Source organism: Ochlerotatus camptorhynchus, unplaced genomic scaffold (genome assembly GCF_037179485.1).
Source record: "Ochlerotatus camptorhynchus isolate MF236.1 unplaced genomic scaffold, CSIRO-AGI_Acam_v1.1 ptg000103l, whole genome shotgun sequence".
NCBI classification, from domain to species: domain Eukaryota; kingdom Metazoa; phylum Arthropoda; class Insecta; order Diptera; family Culicidae; genus Ochlerotatus; species Ochlerotatus camptorhynchus.
The window spans coordinates 250,802-275,261 of record NW_027040593.1 but is presented as its reverse complement, the minus strand read 5'-3'; the positions used below and the strand labels follow the sequence as shown (position 1 = coordinate 275,261).

The 24,460-nt window shown below is 42.2% G+C and overlaps 1 protein-coding gene and 1 pseudogene across 1 annotated transcript in view; one reads left to right on the top strand and one right to left on the bottom strand.

Annotated features, from left to right (window-relative positions):
* The window catches only part of LOC135699150 (transcriptional activator cubitus interruptus-like), a 302,508-nt gene that overhangs the window by 106,647 nt on the left and 171,401 nt on the right, over window positions 1-24,460 (bottom strand). The gene's annotated exons all lie outside the window — the stretch shown is intronic.
* The window catches only part of LOC135699149 (uncharacterized), a 34,583-nt pseudogene that overhangs the window by 7,743 nt on the left and 2,380 nt on the right, over window positions 1-24,460 (top strand).

Below are 24,460 nucleotides of genomic sequence, written 5' to 3'. Positions count from 1 at the left end.
AAGATTCCAAATTGAATTTCAAAATCAGAGCAAAAGCTCGTATATTTACACGATTTCTATCTGTTGAATGTTTTCATAGTAAGCATCATAATCCGATGCAAAAATGAGCGAAGACGCGACAGTAGCGCTCTTTTAAAATTTCACAGTGGTACTCGTTTATGAAGTCTGGGTTAGGAAAAACTTTTATTTTATGAAAATCGCGACAAAATTATCACTTGTTATTTGTAAATTTATCAAAAGTTTTTTTTATGGAAAATTGAAAAACTATTTAGTACAGTAGATTCATAGAGTTATCTCCTTCCGATTAGTGTATTTCGATTTTAATTTCATTTATAAATGACAAAGTTATAAGCGTTCAAAACCTAACACCTTTTCGTGACGGTTGCAATTTTAGATTTCCAAATTTACCCCCTATACCTAAGACGTAGTCTGCGTCAAAAATATGAATAACAATAATCAATTTTACCATCTACTGCGTCACCAAAAATTGACTCTTACGGCGTAAATAAATCACAGTGCGAAGTTTGTTATCCTCACTTTCGGACCATCAATACTCGCGCCAGTTTTCGTTTTAATTTTGCTCGGCAATTTGACAGTTAAATAATGAACCCCAAAAATCCGTTTCCAACTTACTGCCAAATAGATTCGATGCCCGGACTGTTGAACATTTGCCGTGGAACTCACCTGCAAAGAGAAAGGAAATGAAATAAGTAATTAGTTACGATTGGCTACGAATTATCAGTTCAGCTAGTCATTACTTAGTGTGAACTGTGCTGAACCTTCGAACTGCTTTCGGATTGCCAATTTGAACACCCACCTCCCACCACACCCAACTGAATTGCTAATTGTCGAACAAATCACAGCAAAGCCCCCTCCCCCCCCCCGCTCATCGCATTAATCATCCGCCCGAATTCCAGTAGTGGCACCACACGCAACAGACCGTGGCTGGTGAAAAACCACCAAATGGAAAAATGCTAAGTAGCAGCCCACCGCACCAAAACACCGGTAGAGCGGAAAAGTACCGATTAATCAAACAATTAGAAAGCTACTGGCCACTCCGCCGCGCCGTTGTAGCTGCGAAGCGCTAACCATCCCTATTCTCCGCTACGGAGGAGCCTCCTCCAAATAGACAAACACCCAAAACAGTACAAACAGAACCTATTCACACACGAAAACCCCGGATAACAATTTGTGTATGAATGCGCCCCATCGGCCGGGTACGGGTGTGGGGGTGCAGCGGTGGCGACGAGCGCGGGTATGCCAGCGCAGCAATCTTCCAAGCTTTACTTTAGATTGAATAATTATGTTAATTATTCCGCGCTGTGGTTGTTGGCTGGCTGGCGAAAATTAAAAGATCTTACAAGTACAAAACGATGAGTCCCCCCAACCTCCCACACCGCCAACCGCCACCACTCGTTGGTCGCTGAGTCACTTCACGAGAGCTCCGTCCCGCCGTGTTGTGCGAGCACCTTCGAGACTGCGGGTAAAGGTAATTTAATCTGCGCGCACTCATCATCATCATCATCACGCTCTTCGGTTCAATTTTCGCTTCATTGACCGAAACACCATCGCACCCGCCGTTTGGGCTGTGTTGTGGAAGGAACAACGCGGCGGTCGATTCAGCTGCAGAAGCCCGTTCGTTCGGAAGCAGAAGCCCGGTCGGCCGACTGACCACGGCGTGGTCGTCGTGAGTGAAGATTTGTGTTCAAATTTTTATCTCCCGTCCATTCCTCTTCCCAGGTTGGTCATCCTGGGCTGGTTTTTTTGTTGTTGCTGTTGTTATTGTGCTGCTTAATTAACACCATGCATATTTAAGCAGCTGCAGCCAGGCAAGTTTTACTGTACTTCGTAGTCTCTCGGAGCTAATATATCAATTACGGCCAATCTCGGACGGGCTTGTCTTTGGACGCAGGAGGAAATTACAAGCACTGCGCTCTTGTAATAACCTTCGATCCAGCTCAGCGGAATTATGTCCACTCCGTCCGTGGTCGCGACCATAACCTATGGTTGAGTGGGTGTGTAAGGCTAAGCTCGGACTTAATGCAAAGTGAAGCTGGAAGTTGACTTTCGGGTAGATAAGGCTGCTGAAGCTGAACAAGAACGACCCGCTCGCTCGGTGTCTCCTAAAAGGCAGCGATATTTTATTCCTTTAAACACGTTTGAAAGTCCACGGCAAAGGCGGACGCGGGGGTAGGGTGGGAAGATTCCGTTGGGTCTCTCTGGGATGAAAATGAGCTCCAGCTGTACATGGTGTGTCTTCTGCGCAGAACGGCATTAACCTGTGCTCGGTGAGGAGAAGCGACACGAGGCAGGCAGGAGGGAGCCGAGCGAAATAAACTCAAATAATAAATGCGCTCTCGAATAAATTTAATTTACATATACGAGTTAATCAATTTAAATAAGTTGTTGAGAATTGAAAATTGAGATATTCATCTCTCTCTCTTTTCCTTCCATTTGGCTTTGGTTGTGATTCGCTTTTTTGCTGCTCTTATTGTTGCTGTGAATTGCACGCTGGGATTCTCCTCTGTTTGTTTCCACCAGCTTTCTGTGCTTTCTGCTTTCTGCTTCTGCTTCAACCTGATGTGCGAGCGAACCAAAAAGCCAAAACATGGAACTGGCGTGTACTCGAATTTGTGCGTTCATCGTTAATGTCTTTGGGTTGTTTATTCCATTAAATCCGTGGGTTGCTCCCGTACCTATGTACCTGTGTGGGGATGTGTGTTGTGTCTGCTGCCGCCGCCGCCGCCTCTCGGGAGGTACCCCAGATGGAACCCGGGTAATGGAAATTTAATCACAACGCTTCGGGTGAAGAAAGGGTTGAATTGTTGACATACGCACTAATTGAAGAAAAAAAAACCCCGCATAGGGGAATCCAGCAATGGCACAATGAAGTGCGTGAATTTTTTTTACCACAAGAAAACAATCGTGAACATTCGCACCAATTTAAACGATGAGATCTCTATTGATTTACTTGCAGCGGTCCAGCGAGCGAGCACTGTTTGAACGATGAGGCTAGCAGTGACGGAGGTTTGTAAACACTTCATTCGAGCAGTTAAAATAACGTTTACTACCACTCGAACTTTGAAATAAAACATTATTTTGAGATTTTTTCTTCTAGAACCACGAGAAAAGTAGCCACCATTTCAGTGCTAACATTTGAAAACGGCACAAAAGCCATTTGTAAACAAATGGTTTGTGGGCCCTTTACTCACTACTTGAAGTACACCCACGCGACACAACAGCAACATCGGGTAGGGGAAATTTTCCCCTTCCTGACGATGCTGTTGGTTTGCGTGGGCGTTCTTCGGGTAGCGAGTAAAGGGCCCACAAACCATTTGTTTACAAATGGCTTTTGCGCCGTTTTCAAATGTTAGCACTGATTTGTGCGTTTCATAAAAAAAATTAAATTAGTTGGTTCAGTTTTGTGAAATCGCTGGTAGAATGTCACGCCAAAACTGCTTGACAAAGTGGTTAATTACGACAAACGTCAGAAGTATTTGTGCGGCACGGTCATATAGAGATTTTAACGGCCGGTAAATATTGGTGCGCAGTGTGAGAGTGTAGTAGTGATAACCCGAGGAAACAAACATCTGTCAAAAATTTCAAGTATGGTAAGCTGTTCAGAAGTGAAAAAATAATTTGAAAAAAAAAACAATTACGAGCTGCTGAACTATTTTTATCAATCAAAACTTTAATTTCAGGACTCTAAAGAAGCTGCCAATCGTTATCAGCAAAAACATCAGCTTTGCGGAGTCGATCCATATTCCGTAAAAACAAATCAGAAGGAAGTTCCCCTAAATGTAACATTCGCCCGAATCTATCAATTATTGGTGCTGGATGAAAACCCATTACGGGGATTCCGAAGGGCTGTTCTAAAGGAATGGATGCCGTGCTGTTTTTTTTAAATGGGTGGGTGAAAAATGTTTCCGGGCGGAAACTTCACGTTATGTATGTAGTTCACGGAAGAGTACATCATTCATTCTCGTTAAATGAAAAGCCACTCCAGCCGTGGGTCATAGTGAAGGATGCATCTTAGCTGCACACTGTGATTGTACAATTGGAATTCTCTAAGCTTGGATCCGAAGTGCAATACTAGAGAAAAAAGTGAGTGACATTACATTTGATCGCTTTCTATCTAGTAATCTAACTCATCTACATCTTGTGCAGTTGCTTTTAAACTCATACGTTTATTTTTGCTTTCTGCAGCTCTCTGTGACAGATCTACCAGCTTATTGGAAGAAACCTCCGACTTCAATTACTACAGACTTATACAATACGGGATATAGGTTTTGTTCGGAAAGTAATACGTACATATCCGTACAGGTGTCCTGATGCTTCAGATGGAACTCGTAAAGTTCCTCTTCTAGAAGCCATCCAACACGATGAGTTGAACGCTGCCACAGTAACAAAATTTTGTGGGGAAGCTGGTTTACATTTTGGCGTGTTCTAAAGACAAAGAAATTCGTTTGGACCTAGAGGTGTACAACCCTCAGAACTCTATGTACAATCTTCAACAACTCAGAGGACTTTTATGGAAGAAACGTGTCTGCATCTATCTTGTATCATAGGTGCCACAATTTTTAGCCCTGGAGATGGAATGTGACAGCTCTATTGTACATCCAGTGACCCATTTCAAGAGTACCTACACGTACATTCTGAGGTCTCCTTCATATACAATAAGCCCCGCATGAACATGTAATGCATTCACACTTCCAGAATAAAAAAAACTTAGTTGTAACAATTTGAAATTTATGTGAAGTCTGTGCTGTGCTGATGTCTGGCTGAAAACGTGTACAAAAATATGAACAGGGACTCAGAGATGCTGAAGAAAATTGAAACCATTACACAGGACCAAAGTGATAGCAAATGTTGGTTAACTTTCTGCACTGGCCGTATCACCGCATCAATGTTTAAAGATGTCTGTTATACCCGTTATTTCGAAACCATCAATAACAATACTCCGTAGAATTTGTTACCCAGATGCCGTAAAGTTTTCTTCGCCGTCTATAAGATATGGAAAAAAATATGAAGAGGTTGCAGTTAACGCTCTGTATCGTTCAAAAGCTAACTTGCACAGCAATATTATCAATGAAAAAAATCTGGTCTGGTGATTTCTGATGCAGAACCGTGTCTTGGAGCTTCACCTGATGCCATTTTTCGTTGCAGTTTCCATGGACCTATTAAAGCATGAGCATAAAGCATGATTGACCACCCACGGTTGCTGCTCTGTTATTACCAGATCAGCTGCAATTACACAGAGAACCAACAGATGATGTTTGGGACTAACTTCATCCTCACTGTGTAAGAACTGGAGATCTAATATTTAGCAATACCAGCGCCGGCCGTGTCCGAATGCAGGTCAACTATGGAATGGGAAGGAATGTGTTGACGTGGTACTCGCTGTGAAGGAAACCGAGAAATCCTCTGCGCTTCCACGAGAAATCACTGGGATGTTGGATGTGGGGAAAGGTTGCACACGCACACGCAGGGATCGTTTTTGGTAGAGCGATTATAATACACAAACACACATACACACACGCGCGCGCACTCATCCAATTTCTATTTTTAGATCAGGACCCACACTGCGGTAAGTGATGCGATCGGTGTTAAAGAAGAATTTGTTTTTCATTAAAATCTAGTGGGTATAGAATAAGGCAAAGTGAAAAATTGCAAGGAAGGGGACGGGCCTGGGATTGAACTCCCGACCTTCTGCTCAGTAAGCAGAAACGGTAACCACTGAGCTACCGAGCCTCGTCAATTGCAGTTTCCATGGACCTATTGTCGTTGAAGTCAAATGTCCGTTCTCTGCTCGTGACTGCGATGACATAATAAGAGTCCTAACTCAACTAAGCGATCCTTATATAATAAAAGACTGTAATGGCGAGATTGTCTTAAACACTAATCACAACTATTTTTTTCCAAGCATTAATGCAAGTGCCACCTTTGGATATTTTTATATCTGGTCTCCCAAAAGATCACTGATTTTCCTAATCAAGCGAAATGAACAGTTTTGAAATGCATGTAAAGAAAAGGCGATTTGATTTTTTTTCAAAAATGTTGTTTTGCCTGAATTGATGTCTCATATGTATACTAATAACTCTGATATAAATAACTAAAATAATATGTAAGTACATGCATTGATAGAGCATGATGTATAAGCACGTTAGAAATATGAAGAAGAAGAAAACATAATAAATATATAATAGGGCAAGGTGCATAATCGAGATCCAAATAATTAATAAATCAGTTGGTCCATCCTTCTGACCAACTAATTTATCAATTACACGCAAAAAAAAAAAATACCGTCGAAACAAACATATTTGAGGTAAATTTAAACGTAAATTCAGTTTGTTCTGACCACAAACATATAAACTAGGTTAATTTCAAACGTATTCCATGTTTGAAGCCATTGTTAATAATGTTTAAAACAAAAATATTGTTACGTTTATTTTAAAAAATATTCGTGTTGAAAATAAACGTGAATATTTTTGGTTGATTTGACAACTACATGCTTTTCATTTTTTAAATAAAAAAACATATTTTGAAATTATTGTAGCATTTGAATGCGGAATAAAACAAAATATTTGAAATGAATAACAAATAAATGGAAATCGGTAGAAAGGGCATCTTTATTCCTGCTATTTTTCAGTGCGATTAAGGGTGGTCTATCAGCGGCGCCGGTGGTGTAGTGGTAAGCGTGATTACCTCTCACCCCAGCAGGCCTGGGTTCAATCCCAGTCGGGGCCGCCGGGATGTTCTGAGGTATAACATCTCTGATCACGCCTTCCTTCGGATGGGAAGTAAAGCCGTTGGTCCCCGGTTCATGAGTTGATGGGTCGATAGGTAGGGTCCAGGTGTGGGAGCTGCCTTCCTGGCACGTCGGTAGCATTGGTGCTCAGCACGGAAAACAAGATCGACGGAAAAAACAAACCAAAGGGAAAAAAAAAAAAAAAAAAAAAAAAAGGGTGGTCTATGGATGTTGGGATCCAGGTCCAAGATCCGGGGGCCGTCGGAGTGCGTGTCCGGAGGTTCCAGTTCAGTAAAACCGGTGAAACTTTGTGATATTAGCGTCGTTTTGTCGTTTCTTACGCTGGTCCTCATACCGGCCTCTTTCTACGTTGGGTGTTGGGGGATTATCCGGTTTTCTTTCGACGGCGGGTTTAGGTGAGGATGATATGGGGATCGGCATCAGAAACGACGGAGTGACGTTGATATTGTGGGGTTCCACCGGTTTTGTCGAGCTTGTAACACTTACTTGCGTGGATTTCCGGAACATCTACTTCGGATGTCGAATGTAAACAAGGAAAAAAAGACACGCTTTTGAATTTAATTCAAACATACATATTTTTGTTGAAAACGTGTTTTCAATTTACTTTGAACTATTTATATAATTATATAAAAAACATATATATTTTTGATTTTAATGAACAAAATTTGGTTCCGTATACTTCAGTTGTTTGTCAGTTCGTTGTGGAACAAGTCAAGGGAATATCATAAGAGGATAATAAAAGATAACCTTAATAAAAATACTATTTATTGTCACAATAGATTAAAAAACATGAAAAACAATAACAATTTAATCTAAAATTATTGCGCGACAACTGACGGACACAGATTTACCAGACCTGCAGCTGCAACCAATATTTGATCTATAGCTGGTGTATCATTGTTCCACCTTTGGATCAAACTGATTGGAATAGTGTCCGTCTGAATTAAAAACTTCTGTCGAAGTACTCCGATTACTCTTTCTACGTGTATGCGCAACGATGACAATTCTTTTAGAATTCACTGCATCTAGCGGTTCCAGCTGATGATTATTTTTTTAAACGAAGTGTAGGCCACGGATGCCCCAAGAGGCATAAGCAATTCATCAATCAAAAACCCCCAGTCAGCCATAACAAAATCTCCATGTTCGATCATGTTCAGGAATCCTGACATTTTGATAATCTCTTTGTCTGAAGTCCGCCGAAAGGTTCAGAAATATAGATAATATTTCCGGAGGCGCTTATTCCGATCAAAACCTTGACAGTCTTGTGTTTTTTTGTAATTAGAAAACACATTTGCATTCGCTTTCATCGAGTTTGGATTTGGAGATTCCATGGGAATCTCGAAACAGTCAACAATGACAGTGACTGCATCCTTGTACTTGTTTTTTGAATGCCAATGGCATATGCTGTCGTAACACATTTCTGGAAGGGAATCTAAATCTTTTCATGAAAAGGAATATTCCATCGATGGTTTCATAAAAAATAATTTGAATTTACTGACTGTTGCAAGTTGTATAAATGAGCCAAAACGTACAAAATGGTTCATTTAATCGAAGCTTACGGAGGGTTAGCACAAATACTTCTTCCTTGGTAAGTCCTAAAAAACTCGAAATGTCCTCTACTAACAAATGCTTCAAAACAAGTCCGCTCTGTAGGCCAGTAAAATATTTACATTTCACGTCGTTGGTTTTAAGAGAAACTACCGTGAGTCTAACTGATCCACGAACAGTGACTATTTTATGTTGCAGTCTTTTTGCATGAACTTTAATTTTTTTTAACTTTTTTTCACTACGATTCAATGCAGTTTGCATTTGTCTTATATCGTTTTCCAGAAGTTCATCAGTTTGAACAGAAACATCACTCTGAAAGATTTTGTTTGGTATAGCGTTCTCGATTGGGAAGTCTTTCGAATTGCAGGCCATTTTCTCTTTAGTTGCTACTTCATTCAGCACTTCATGGATGATAGAGTTTCGTGTGCTGAGACTGGTGATATTGTCTTGAAGGATAGTAGTTTTAATCGTCTCCTTCACAAACCAAGCGGACCATCACAAACCTTAAATAGAAATGACAACGTGAGATACTACTGATACTATTATTTTTAGGTAAGGTTTCTACTTTTGAACATCGCTCTGAATGTAATTAGGATGTTGGTTCATCATGGGTCAGTCAACTGGCCAGTCAAGCTTGAATCAATGTTTTCACCTCCAAAGATTCCTTCACTTACTCCCGTACTATCGAGCACGTCATTGTTGGTCAGTTGTTTGTGGTATTATCACCGACGATATTGTTTCCAGCTTCTGTTGTTTCAAAGCTAAAAAAAGTTAATCGATTGAACAGCAATTTTGGATAAGTTAAATTACCTTTTAACCACATTATGCTGTTTGAAAACGAGTGCGTGATCAGACAAATTAGTGGACAAATTAGTGGACAAATTTCCTACACTTCCTCCAAGTTCGACAACAGGTTTGCGGTCGAAGGTTGCGACAATTCAAACGCAACATTAATGCTGTCTTTCCAGCTGTGTACGCCTTCCTGGAGTTCCTGGTGCTGAACTGGAGTGTGAACATTTGACATGTGAAGATTTGGAATCCAGTCAAAGTTATTAACGTCATCCAAAAGTGCTGGTTTATCGGAAACGAAATGTCCACTGCATACACGATAATACGGAGGAGGGTCGCGGGCAAGCATCAAGGCTCTCACCCATCTAGATCTGCGTAGTAGCATTAATTTACGCGATTTTTCGTCCGTTCTCTTGCGCACAGCCGGTATACAATAAAACCTGATATTTTCATCCGTACCGTAACTTAAACATTCACAACACAGTTTACAACCATTTTAAAATTGGTACTTATGAAAGCTTATAAAAAGCATTTATATGCGAAGAGTTACTCTGCAACATCAGTTGTTGACTGATGATATCAAATATAGTTTTGAGGTTAGTCGAAGGAAAATAATAAACAACTTTTACACGGTGATACACTTGCTAGTGTGCGTGCGTTAAACGTCACTAATCTCTATTGAAGTGTGATCTTGATTCTGAAACAGTTCCAACTTATAGCTAATTCGTTTATTATCGGGGTTAACACCAGTTCCAACCCAGTGCGAAACCGAACTTTTTGTCAGTGTGAACCTCAACCTGAGCTAGGTTTTAAAAACAAACGAGCAAACTGACGTTTGTCAGAAAACAAGCAGACTCAATCTTGATACCCGATCCAGGTTGGAACTGAATAACGAATAACGAATTCGCTATTAGAGAGTAAACATCAACCGAAGTGACGTAATCAGAATCGTTAGAGTAAATAGGGAACATTTTTTCACCGCTCTCGGCTTTTCGACGTGCCTCACGGGATTTGAATTCATCTGGGTTTTGGTACACCCGAAACTCAAGCAGCTCTGATTTGAAATTAGCATCTTCAACTATGTAAATCGTTGACTTCACGTAGAAGTAATACTAAAAAACATATAGTCAAAGCTCTAAGAAATTGCATTTCATGTTGTCGAGGATCCTGATAGATTCGTGTTCCGGCAGCATCGAACATCCAACACAAGCTGAGCATCGGAGCCGGTCCCTTCGAGGTTGTCACATTCTACGAGGTGGAAACGGGTGGAATGCCGTTTCTTCGACAGGAATTTGCTGTGGCTCAGAAAATCATCACCACGGATGCCACATTCGAGCGCAAGAGGTAACAATCCGTTAGCTTTTTAAACCGGCGATTTCATTGTTGTTGCATTTTGTATTGCATTTAATGTGGTTATCATGAACATTATCTGAAAGCAGATGTATGATTTTCATTAGAAAAGTTTGAAAATTGATGTATATTGGCAACGAAAACTTGTTTGGTTATTTCACCGATGCTGATGACGTCACACAAAACATGACAGAAGCGGAGTAGCTAGCCTGGTATATATAAGCCGTGCTTTAATCAACGAGCTTACTAAATCTTGCTCTAAACTTTCTTGATATCGATTGGAATCATTTTAGTATTGATTTTCTTGATTTTGTGACGTTAAATTCTTCTTCTTCTTCTTCTTCTTGTTTCCTTTATTTAACGTCGGTCTCTGTTCCGCAATCTAGTGCCAACCGACGGTCAACGGCGCCGGTGGTGTAGTGGTAAGCGTGATTACCTCTCACCCCAGCAGGCCTGGGTTCAATCCCAGTCGGCGCCGCCGGGATGTTCTGAGGCATAACATCTCTGATCACGCCTTCCTTCGGATGGGAAGTAAAGCCGTTGGTCCCCGGTTCATGAGTTGATGGGTCGATAGGTAGGGTCCAGGTGTGGGAGCTGCCTTCCTGGCACGTCGGTAGCATTGGTGCTCAGCACGGAAAACAAGATCGACGGGAAAAACAAACCAAAGGAAAAAAAAAACCGACGGTCATCGATTACCATCCATTGACGGTAATCGAATGTGCAGAAAGGCAGCTTCCACACCTGCGTAGGATATCCCACCCATTCAAACACACATGGGCCGGGACCAACGGATTTACTTCCCTTCCGAAGGAAGACGTGACCAGAGATTTTTATGCCTCAGAAAAATCCCACCGACCTCGGCTGGGATTGAACCCAGATCCATTGGGCTGAGAAAGCAGTCACGCTTACCACTACACCACCGGCGCCGACTGTGACGTTAAATGTAGGAAAAGTTACTAATCAGTTGAGTGTGGAACCAGATCAGCAGATGCTAGAGAGCAACAAGTCAATACAGAAGCGACCATCCAGAAGTTAACTTTTGGAAAGCTGATTTCGAAATCGGTTCAACGAACGTACACTCAACTCCACATGAGAACATTTTAGGTTGCGAAACAATTTCAGCTGGATCCTACTCAGGATCCTGGATAGGTTTGTTTCAATGTTTGGCTTACTTAGTAGCTGGAGTTCAAAAGGTTGAGTTACCGATAGATGATGTTGTCATACCAGACCAGGTGGAAGAAGGCCAGAAATCTAAGAAGAGTCAACAAGCAAGAAGAACTTGTTGAAAAGCGGATTTTAACTCACAGGAATCAGAAAGGTGCAAATGCTTGATGAAACCTGATCGCTGAAACCATCGATAAACCTTCAACTATTTCCAGAAAATGCTACTTAGGTGTATTTAGTCAGAAGGTCATTTTGTCGCGTCTGCCTAGCCGGTGCATTGAACTGGATTTTCCCTAGAAGTTCAGCACAATCTACATTGTGGTCCAGAATGTCGAATATGAACAGCCGTTGCAGAAGAATCCTTCTATCAGCCAATGTTGAAAGACGAATTAAAGCACCGCGATCCTCGTACGACGGAAGAACAACCGGATCGTTCCATGGTAACAGTCGTAGAGCGTAGCGGACAAAGTTACGTTGAATCTTTTCAATGCGAAAGCAAAGCGTGACGTGATACGGTGCCCATACTAGAACGTCATATTCCAGTATGCTACGCACTAGCGAACAATACAAAGTTTTTTAGACAGTATACATCCTCAAATTGCTGCGTGTTGCGCTTGATGAACCCTAGTATCGCATATGCTTTGGCAATGTGCTCGGTGAATTTCAGCTTACTGTCCAGTATTAATCCAAGATCCTTGATTGATGACACACGGTTGACACTTGAAGCGTTCATCTTATAATCAAAAATGTGTGGCAGTTGTCCTAGATCGGTTGAACGAGATGATGTTACATTTACGAATATTCACTTCCATTCCGTTTAATGAGCACCATTCAAGAAGCGAGTCGATATCCATCTGAAGAGCGCAACAATCGACCATGGAGGTTATCAGGCGGAAGAATTTCAGGTCATCAGCGAACATGTACTTCGGTGATCTGCCAGTGCATGCGGCACTTTGTCGAATGCTTTAGAAAAGTCGACATAAACTGCATCGACGTGTTGTCGCTTTTCAAGGCTGTCCACAAGAGAAGAAACGTAGCACATCAGGTTGGTTGTTGTTGACCGCTTCCTGACAAATCCATGCTGACTCTCTGATATCACATGTTGAACGTTACGATACAAAGAATCATGGACAAGACTCTCCAAGACTTTAGGAAAGCAACTCAAAATCGAAATTGCACGATAATTTTCGACGTCATTAACATTACCACTTTTATGAATGGGAGTGATGGCTGCAGTTTTCCATTTGTTGGGAAATATGCCCTCCGAAAGAGATCTGTTGAAGAGTATACTCACAGGCAAAGCGATTGACTCCGCACACCGATTGATGAAGAAAGGTGACAGACGATCTGAACCTGCTCCTTTCGAGGTGTCGATAGAAACCAGGTTAGCAAAAACATCTTGCCGAGAGAAGTTGTAGACGGTCACTTTCAAGTCGTAGTGCGGCAAATTGCTCAAGTACGATTCAGTCAAAGGTGGTCGGTTATTACTTTGCACACTTCGAAAGAACGCCGAGAACAGATTTGCAGATTCTGATGGAGATTCAGCTGCCTCACCTTGGTAAAGAAGATGTCGAGGCATTCCGTTGGATCGCTTACGGGTCTTCATATATTGCCAGAATTGTTGGGGGTCCTGTTTCAAACTTGCTTCAGTACGATGAATGTAGCAGCGAAAGCATTGTGTATGCAAAGAGTTATACTCGCTCTCTAAGTCACGCAGCTCAGCCTTATGCTGTTCATTCCTAGACCGAAAGTAACGCTTCCTTGCCCTGCGTAGACGATTTCGCAGCCGTTGCAGTTCATTGTTCCACCATGGTTGTTTCTTCCTGTGGGTGTCGATCCGTTGTTTTAGCGGCACAACTTCGCTGATGATTCCATAAAGCTTGCCGTAGAATATCGATACCGCTTCGTCGACACTGCAACCAATTAGAAGATTCACCCATCCGACGTCCGAAATCATTGAGCTCAAAACTGCAAAATCACATCGCTTGAAGTCAAAATCTAACGGATCAGTTGCTCGGAAAATTTCACATTCGCTTGCAGTTTCAATCACAAGCACCAATGGTTTATGATGTTCATCAACACGCAGTAGCGGTGACGGGGGCTCCACAAGCTCGAGTACATTGATATCAGTAGAGAAACCATTACCATAATGATTCAACTGATGCAGACCATTAGCGATGAACGATTCAACCACAGTGAACTCCTGCTCAGAAGACGTATTTGTAGGTAGCAAACATCGCAATTCATCATCATGGTCCCAATTCAAGAAGGGTAGATTGTAGTCACCAACAACAACAACCAAACCACGATCACCCGCTTGATCCATCAGTCTTTGAACACATGAACAGTGCTGTTCATACAATGCATTGTCGCTGTTGGGAGTTCAAATGTAGGCAGCTTGATCCGAACGATTATTTGCTCCAGACACTCGGTACCAGCAATCGAAACAGCGGCACTGTTCAATGCATTACGGACGCCGACCAAAACACCACCACCTCGATAGATTGTATAGTTGTGTGATGATTCAGAATTTGAAATATCAGCACCGAGCCAGGTTTCGGTGAAAGCTATCACATCGTAGTCAGATTGGGATAGTGCTAGCAGTACTTGGTTTGTTTTGGTGCGTAACCCACGTACATTCTGGTAGTACAGCGTGGACGTACAATGTATATCAGTGGAGTCTGGATGTAAAGGAGTGGGTTGTGTTTCGGGACTGTGTTGTTGTGGTTGTGGCCATATCAGTTGAACAGCTGATCATCTGTGAAGCTGCACCGATATCTAGGGCGCCCAGTGAACTACTGTGTTGTGGGTCCGAAGCGAAAAATAGGCCGATCCGACGATGATTGCTTGGAATCGAATGGACTTGTTCCTGCAGCTGCAAACCAATTCCGACTTTGAAGGAAACAAAAGAAAGTTCGTTAAGATTTTTGCCTTTGGGAACTAACTTAGTTACTTCAATGTCATCATCAGTGTCGAGATTATCCTTGACGAGCTTTTCGATTTGAGTTGCTGATGCTAAAGGGTCGAAACCGGACAAGTACAGCCAAAACTTCTTTTGCTTTTTAGCTGTTGCAAGTGGGATGGTAACCCCGGTTTCTATTTGTTTCGTCCCAGTAGACTCTGTTGGTTGTCTTGTGTCGTTGCCAGAAGTTATCGGTGTTGGCTGGGTTTGTTCGTTACGCGTTGCTGATTGTTCGAGAATTGTGTTGATTTTGATAGTGTTTTGAGCGATCTCGTTCCTCAGTTCATTCAATACCTTGTTTTGATTTTCAACCAAAACATGCATTGCAGTATTGGTGGACGCAATTGCTTGTCGAACGGAAGCGTTGGCCATCATTTTGGTGCAAGCTTTGCACATCCAAAATAGTTGGGAATGTTGGCAATGTTATCACGAGTAGCTGGGGTCTGATGAACGCATTTCAGATGGAACGACGACTTGCAAAATCCATTGCACATAATTTCATCAGCTTTGGCGAGACTTCTGGCACAAGAGAAACACACAGTTTCCATTGTTACAATGGCTGATCACACGTAGTGTACGTTGAGACGGTAAATCGATGAATTTGGCTGATTAAACGGTATGTAGGTGCGGTACTCCAGCGGGATGCGATAGGGTGATGTGAAAAGTACTCGATGGGTCGTTCGGGTGTAACAATTTTATGAAAAACCTTAAAAAATCACGAATTAGCACAGAGAAAACAAGAAGCACAATCGAATTGTTTACCTCACACACACATTTTTATAACCATGAATCTTTATCAATATTTCTGACATAATTAGTGAAACGATTACTTCAACTGCAGCCAGTTCGTTTTAGATTGCAAATCAGGTTAAAATGTTATATATCATTATCTTAAAATAAATCATCCAGGTCAAACCGTTGTAGGGGTAAGACTCTAAGTTTATCAAATGTTTTCTAAGCCTTTTTTCATGAATTTCTAGGATTTTTTTCAAATTTCTCTAAGGTTCTTTCAGAAGATTTACTGAAGTTCCCGGATTTAAAGGTTTCTAAAGCTTCTCTAATAGTCACTTTTATAGTTCTCTAAAAATCTATAAAAAGCTTTTAGGTTTATTTGAACTTATCTAAAGTTACTCTGAGCTTCTCTGAACATCTTCCCTAGAAGCGTATTTCTGAGGTTCTTCTCTACAACTCTAAAGTTATGCCAAACTCTTCTAAGGTTCCCTAGACTACAATTAAGTTTATAGAGGTTGGTCTCTTAAAATCGCTCTGCACACTTCACTAAACATGACTGAGAACTTATACTCAAGAAGCTTCTGAAAAGATAAAGCTGGAGAACTTTGAGTGGCTCGACGAACTACTTACAGATCCAGCAAAACTCCTGGGATCTTCAGCCTACTTTAGAAAGGATCATTAAACTTCAATGTTATTCAAAACACTTCCAAACTTCGCAGTGCAAAACTTCTAGAATATTAAGATCTTTTCGAACACTAGCAGCCTCACACGTTCTGTCGGAGCGTTAAGAACTCTCAGAACTCTAATCTGGAACGAAAACAGCTACAGCTACAAGAACTGCATAGAACTCCAGGAGTATCTGGAGTTTCAACAACACATACACTTCTCGACTTGAATATTTGGTGGGCTTAGAAATCAAGCTAGCCTTGATCTACAGTCGAAGTCGGAACATTTCCCAAGGGCATGTTGATGTCCTTGAAGCTTAGATTGCTTAAGAAAACATCATCTGGAACTCTAAGCATTGATTCTGCATCTGCTTGACCATCTGCAATGAATGACGATGAATTTCTTTATCTTTTCCCACTTGCAAGACAACTAATTGATAGTGTTGGAAACATTTCCCTCGGAGTATTCATCCCTAATCAGGGCATTCTGTGGTGTCACATTTGTAATTTATTTGGGGGACCACCACCGATTTTCATTTCATTTCATTTAGATCCATTTCCATTTCATTTCATTTAGATCCATTTCCATTTCATTTCATTTAGATCCATTTCCATTTCATTTAGATATCGTTCCGACTTGCATTCGCTTTATTTTCCTACATCGCTTCCATTTCCATTTCATTTCCATTTCATTTCCATTTCATTTCCATTTCATTTCCATTTCATTTCCATTTAATTTCCATTTAATTTCCATTTAATTTCCATTTAATTTCCATTTAATTTCCATTTAATTTCCATTTAATTTCCATTTAATTTCCATTTAATTTCCATTCCATTTCCATTCCATTTCCATTCCATTTCCATTCCATTTCCATTCCATTTCCATTCCATTTCCATTCCATTTCCATTCCATTTCCATTCCATTTCCATTCCATTTCCATTCCATTTCCATTCCATTTCCATTCCATTTCCATTCCATTTCCATTCCATTTCCATTCCATTTCCATTTCCATTCCATTTCCATTTCATTTCCATTCCATTTCCATTCCATTTCCATTCCATTTCCATTCCATTTCCATTCCATTTCCATTCCATTTCCATTCCATTTCCATTCCATTTCCATTCCATTTCCATTCCATTTCCATTCCATTTCCATTCCATTTCCATTCCATTTCCATTCCATTTCCATTCCATTTCCATTCCATTTCCATTCCATTTCCATTCCATTTCCATTCCATTTCCATTCCATTTCAGTTAATTTATTCACAGCGGCACTAATTCACGGAGCTCTTTAACTCGCAGCACTATTCCGAAGGCGCTAGTAAATTGCGATGTTAAGTTACACTAACAAAGGAAGAGAAGAAGTGCTACCATCGAAAAGTTTGCATCACTGCAAATTTTCGTATACTTACAGCGGCACCTTCTTCGTTTTGAAAAAAAATCAAGATTCCACCAATAACCTAAATATTAATCGATTTGAAACCAATCGATCGATCGAAAGCGCATTTTCCCATGAGTAACCGCTCCTCATCGGCCAAAATCGATGCACCCGCTTCTCAAATGTCCCGCACCACAAACACCGCACTCTGCTGCGATGCGGATTGCGGTTCAGCCCGTTTAACACTTGCACACGCTGGCCTGGTTCTGCCGTAAACCGATCGCTTCTTCCAAGAAACCCCCCCCCCACTTTTGCGGTTTGTCTCTTTATTACTCTTTGCGATCGGACGGAGCTCGGGCAAGCAAGCCGGCAAGTAATTATTACCGATCCTTTTTTGGGAACACATATGGACAGGCCTCATTAATTTTACAACCGCAAATACCCGGGACCGGTGCCCGTTTCGATGGTACGGATTTTAATGAGTGCAAATTAGCATGAAAGATCGCACTCTTCAGCGAGCGGACCTTGGTTTGCTTCAGAAATAACTTATTCTCGACGAAACATAAATTGTCCTTGTCGATGAGTGAGGTTAAATAATCGCTCAATTCGCCCTAGACCTTCACGGGCCCTAATTAAGGCGAAAGTTCAGGTAATTGTCCGCCGGCCTCAAAAGGATTCCAGATGCGCTCCGGAAGGTGGGCGAGAGAGCTTGCGTAATTACCGCTTGTGAAAACAGACAGCTTCGATTCCTGTGCGTGACCTTTCTCTCTCTCTCTCTCACTTTCGGTTCGATTCGGGTTCTCCCCTCCACCTTCAGGTGATCGTGAACAATCGGGCTAATGATCAGCCCTCGGGCAATTGTGGGCTGCTCGCTCTCCGATTTGATTGGAAGCCCCGTTGTCCGCGCTCAATTCGACACCGCCGCGATCGTCGCTCTTGATCACTTTCCGGATGCCGTTTAGAACCCGGGAGAGGTCTCGAAAATATATGTTTTAAAATTATAAATAAATTATAGCCTTTCATGCAGTATAATATCATCTCATTTTCATCATCAATTACCTCCCATTCCCATTAATAATAATATATTCCATCGCGTCTTTTCTTTTCCCGTTCGGTGTTCCATGCTTCCTCTCCTCGGCGCAGCATGGGAAGAGACTCTGGTTTCGCTCTGTTTTGGCTGGTTTCCTCCGCGACGACGATCGGTCCAAAAGTTCAATAAACACATTTGGACTCTTATGTAAATTTCTCAACTCCAAACGCGGGCCCATTCTAATCTCGTGGGATCGACCGACCCGACCAAAAGAAGCCTGACGAACGTTTCCGATTTGTCAGCGGTACCGCGAGTTCTGCTCGGGGTCGCTCTCGGGCGCGATCGCGCGAACGAGTGGAGCTGGAGGACGACGAAAAAATTAAGTTGTCATGAGGTGAACGGAAAAAAAATGGTCATAAAATATAAAATTTTATTCCCGTCGGACCAGACAGACGGAGCGCGCTGCTGCGGAGGTAGCGAAACATAACATTTACATTACCGCGCGCTCAATCGACGGACGGAGTGGCGATCGCAAGGATCGGTTTTCGAGCGATGAAAGTTAGGGGGTGACCCGGGTTCAAATCCAGTCTGGGTCATCTCGTGCGTTTTATTTTCTGGTCGGGATCGTAATTCACCCCACCAAACTAACCTAATCGCACGATTTACTCCTGCTTACGCCACCGTCGCCGCTTCCGACTGCGGAATGCATCGTTTGCACACATACCATTCCCAGGGAACCCAGAGAGAGAGAGAGAGACGAAAAATCGTGTTGCACGATCAGACGCGATCATCAACTCGACAGGAAAAGGCCCCGAAAAAAAAATATCGAACTAAATATTGTTCTTTGCGCCAAGGGTTGATTTTTGGCCTGGGAGGCGCAACAGGCAAAATGAAAAGGTAAACCTCGCGAAGCCACGGAAATGAACTAAATTTATTAGTCCCCTTTCTCAGCGGTTTTCTGAGCCCGGACCGAACGTGATTGGAAAACGATTAAATTGCTGGTTCACGATTTAATAACTTTATTTACGAGCAGCGGAGAGGCTGAATCAACATTTGAAACGCGCGTACCGCTGCAAACAAACGTTCGATCACGGTGACAAGTCGGCCATTGTTGTTTGGATTGCAACAGTCGGAAGCGACAAATATGGCAGACGGCCGCGATCGCGTTTCCCATGATCGGAGAAATGCCCCAAAGCGACGACGACGACGACGACGACGATCGCTTCCAGCTGATTAGGCAACCAAAACTCGCCGATCGAGTAAGACATATTTCATCTTTTCCCGGTAAGTCCAGTCCCAGCCAAGACGGGGCACGCGGATGACTGTGTTAAGTGGATTATCTTCTTCCCCCTACACGGCCACGACGCGCCCGCTCTCGGTGGAATGATGATGGTGATCATCGCGTATGGTAGTGCCTAATCAAGCCCACTGATCGACAAACCGATCAGGCCGGGATGGATGGAACCAATCAACCGTGTACAGCCGGGTTGGATAGAGCTGTTCTTCTGTTCGCGTTTTTGTCCCTCTCCGAATGCCTCCGAAGCCCGATGTAGGGAAAGAGATTGATTGTGGCATGCACGGGAAAATGCGATAAAAAGCTCAAGCTGACTGACGTCGTTGGTGGAGAGCGAGAATGGGGATGAGGCGAGGGCATGCCGAGGGACTTGATCGATCGTCTCGAATAGTTGGAATAACGTATGCCAAATTAATAATTTATTGATCGTTTACTCGAGCGAAGGCCCTGATTGCTGTCCGAACCGACGGTATATAGAAGGGAGCAGCCAAGCTGACGATGGCAGCGAAATGAGGTGAAAATCAGACAACAACGGACCCGGACGAAGGAAAAGGAGGCGATACCGATCTCCTTCTCCCGGTCTCAATTTGGAAGCTGCTCCTGTCAACTTTTGACAGCTTTCTAACGGGGGTTCAGCCTACTCATTCCCATGCGTTAGTTGTTCATGTACACATAGGACGAACTTTCGGTTGTTGTGGCATATGCGAACATGGGTGGTGGCAGCTTGGTAAATGGGTTGATCGAATTCCGGGAGTCGGCGATAAAGCTGCGATGGGTGGGATTAGAGGTCGTTTGATCTATGTTGCAAATTAGGGGAGTTTGATTCAACTTACTACAAGTTTCCGGAACGTGAATGTCATTGTGCGTTTATAAGAAACGTTGCGCCGATTTTGGCCGATAAGGATTGATTTCAATGGCTACCGCCGTTGAGCCGAGTTTTTTCTCTTATGGATCGGCATTTTTCAGTCTATGGGTCACGTGTTGTACTCGAATTAGTCGCAGAAATTCGGACAAAGGGGTCATGGTCAGGGGCCTCAGATAGCCTAGTACAGTGGTTCTCAAACTCAAACGTGACTAGCCTATTGGTCCCAAGCAAATCGATTAACGTACCCCATTATAGTTGAAATTCTAGTACTACACTATGTTTGTTTTGATTCGCTATGAAAGTCTGACAGATGAAATGAGGGGTTCGTAGATTTTCCTATGTTTCGAGGGGTGCATCGATTAGCTTGGGACCGAAGATAGTACCAGAGCTGAGCCAAAGAGTTGAACATGTTTCTTCGGGACCTTCTGGTCTTAGACTTACCTCTAAGCTATTACCATATAGATAACTCTAAGACCAGAAGGTCCCACAGAAACGTGCTCAACTTTTTGGCTCAGCTCTGGTACTCTCTTCGGCCCCAAGCTAATCGATGCACCCCTCGAAACATAGGAAAATCTACGAACCCCTCATTTCATCTATCAAACTTTCATATCGAATCAAAACAAACATAGTGTAGTACTAAAATTTCGACTAGAATGGGGTACGTTAATCGATTTGATTGGGACTAATAGCATAGAGGTAACTCTAAGACCAGAAGGTCCCGAAGAAACGTGCTCAACTTTTTGACTCAGCTCTGGTACTATTTTCGGTCCCAAGCTTATCGATTCACCCTCGAAACATAGGAAAATCCAATAACCTCTCATTTTATCTGTCAAACTTTCATAGCGAATCACAACAAACAAAGTGTAGTACTAGAATTTCGACTAGAATTGGATACGTTAATCGATTTGCTTGGGACCAATAGGCTAGTCAAGTAGTGAGCCAATTTAAAATCGTTAGTTTCCACCGGTTGGTAATAGTGCTTGTCATTCTGAGCGTCGATTTCCCTTGCTTAAGTAATTATTGCATGTTCTTTCGGTTCTAAGTTCTTCCTTCTGTTAGTTATCTTCATCTGGTTGCTTTTCTTACTGGCCACGAATTCATCCGGTACCCCTTGATCTTGCATAAGAAACACTTATTTTTTATCCCATCATAGAGTGGGACGAAATAGAAAAAGTGGGACATGGCCATTTAGTACTTTATTGGAGTGGTGAAAAAATTTGATTAAGGGGTGTATACACTCAGATAAAAAAATAGTAACTTTTGTTATGCCTTTTTGTTTAAAAGATTTACATCCGTTTTTATAATGTTTTAGCATTATGTTTAAGGGGGTATATCATGCGGTTAGCAGGTATTGGCAGCTATGCTCAACGTAATTTCGATCAGCAACTTATCCTCTACTCTTACACATACAATTCATCGGGGGATCCAAGGGGATGCCTGAAGATTTTTTAATAAAGTACCTCAGGGTGCAGCTTCAGATGTAACAGTAGGGTATAAGGTGCTGAACGAAATTAGATTGAGTTTAGCTGCAAATACCTGCTAACCTCGAAGATATACCCCCTTAAAGATAGTGTTAAAACATTATAAAACCTGACGTAAATCCTTAAAACGAAGATATATCGATTTGTTTTCTTCAGCAAAAATGTGCATTTTTAGAACACTTACAACTTTGTACAACATTGCAAAACTTGAGAAATTCAAACAAAAAAGTTATGGTAAAAACTGTTTTTAAGGGGGTACTTCCGTTTGTACTCCATTTTCACCCTAAAACTTCACCCACTTGAGAGATAGAAAATTGTTGTCTTAGATAAAGTTTCTTAAAATCAGTGTGTACCCCCCTTAATGTGTGTGTCGAGACTTAGCTCCGCATTCTTCCAGCACCAACGCCAAGATCGCGATTCGGTACTTCCCTTGGTAAATCAGGAATTACACGCAGGTGTCATGCGCACCTCCACCAACCGGTGGCTTCTAACGATTTAAAATTGGCTCACTACTTGAGTGGCCTATTGGTCTAGATAGCCTAGTCCAGTGGTTCTCAAACTCAAACGTGACTAGCCTATTGGTCCCAAGCAAATCGATTAACGTACCCCATTATAGTAGAAATTCTAGTACTACACTATGTTTGTTTTGATTCGCTATTAAAGTTTGACAGATAAAATGAGGGGTTCGTGGATTTTCCTATGTTTCGAGGTGTGCATCGATTAGCTTGGGACCGAAGAGAGTACCAGACCTGAGCCAAAAAGTTGAGCAGGTTTCTTCGGGACCTTCTAGTCTTAGAGTAACCTCTATGCCTCCACTGCCCTTCCATCCGCATAATGGAGAATTAATTGAAATTTAATACTGAATACTGAATTGAAATACTTATGAAAACCACTTTCTCCGCTGGAATACAGTACGTTGCTTACATTTCAACGGGATTCATATCAAGTGATTTCACAAAATTGGTATTTTCGTTAGTAATCCAGTCGTGTTCTTAAGTTCTCCCATATCGGAATTTTCGCTTCCAACGCGGCGCGATAACGAAAGCTACCTACCAAACCGCAGGCAATGAGCAAAGGCCACCGAAACAAGTGCTTTCTACCGGCTATATGTTATAGTGTGACCAAGGCTGAGAAGTACAACCATAGAGGTAACTCTATGACTAGAAGGTCCCGAAGAAACGTGCTCAACTTTTTGGCTCAGCTCTGTTACTCTCTTGCTATGCTAATCGATGCACCCCTCGAATCATAGGAAAATACACGAACCCCTCATTTTATCCGTCAAACTTTCATAGCGAATCAAAACAAACATAGTATAGTACTAGAATTTTGACTAGAATGGGGTACGTTAATCGATTTGCTTGGGACAAATAGGCTAACGTGGATCACGTACTGAAGACCACGTTAGCCAGATCCGGACATGTTCCGGGTACCTCCGAGAAAGTGGCCAGACTTTTCTTGAACCTACAACCAACTTGAACCTATATCCTCATGTGACACATCAAACTACAGGAGAATTCAAAAATAAGAACATTGGTGACCATATTTAGTACTCAGGACCACGCTGTCCATACATGTTCCGGGTGCTCCCGAGGAGTTTCATAAATTTCCCCAAAAATTCCTGAGGTCAATCAGGAGGCTCTGGAGTTTTCGGAACTTCCCTGAAATTCTTTTCAGAACTGCTCTGAATTTCTCCTCAGAACTACTCTGAAACTCTCTACAGAAATACTCTGACATTCTCCTCAGAACTACCAACAATCAATACGAAACTAACAATTTTAAATTGGCTTACTTCTTGACTAAAGGGTGTCCACGATGAAATTGCCACACACAAAATTGATTCGCAAAATTCGAGTTTTCATCCGATTGCCATCAAATTTTCAGGGATTGAGAAATAACTATTTAACTTCATTTTACCAGTTTACTCGTATTTTATTTACAGTCCATACGCAAATGCCCGCACCTTGGCCTTAACCCCGGCCATAAGATTCTGCACAACCTGTGAATCAACCGTTTTTTGCATGTAAACCCATACTTTCTTCAGTTCCTCGACTGTCTTCACTACCTTAGGTCGTTTAAGAAGGTGCTGCTTCATAATCGCCCAGTACTTCTCGATGGGGCGGAGCTCCGGAGTGTTGGGAGGGTTGAACATTTTCGGCACGAAATTGACCTTTTTGTCCGCATACCACTTCAGCACGTCCTTGGAGTAGTGGCATGAGGCCAAATCCGGCCAGAAGATTGTTGGGACGTTGTGGGCCTTCAGGAGAGGAAGCAGCCGCTTCTGGAGGCACTCTTTTATGTACACCTGTCCGTTCATCGTGTCCTGGGTCACGAAAGGTGCACTCCGCTTCCCGCACGTGCAGATGGCTTGCCAAACCAGGAATTTCTTCGCAAATTTGGACATCTTCTGAGTGCGGACATGCTCCGAAACGCTGA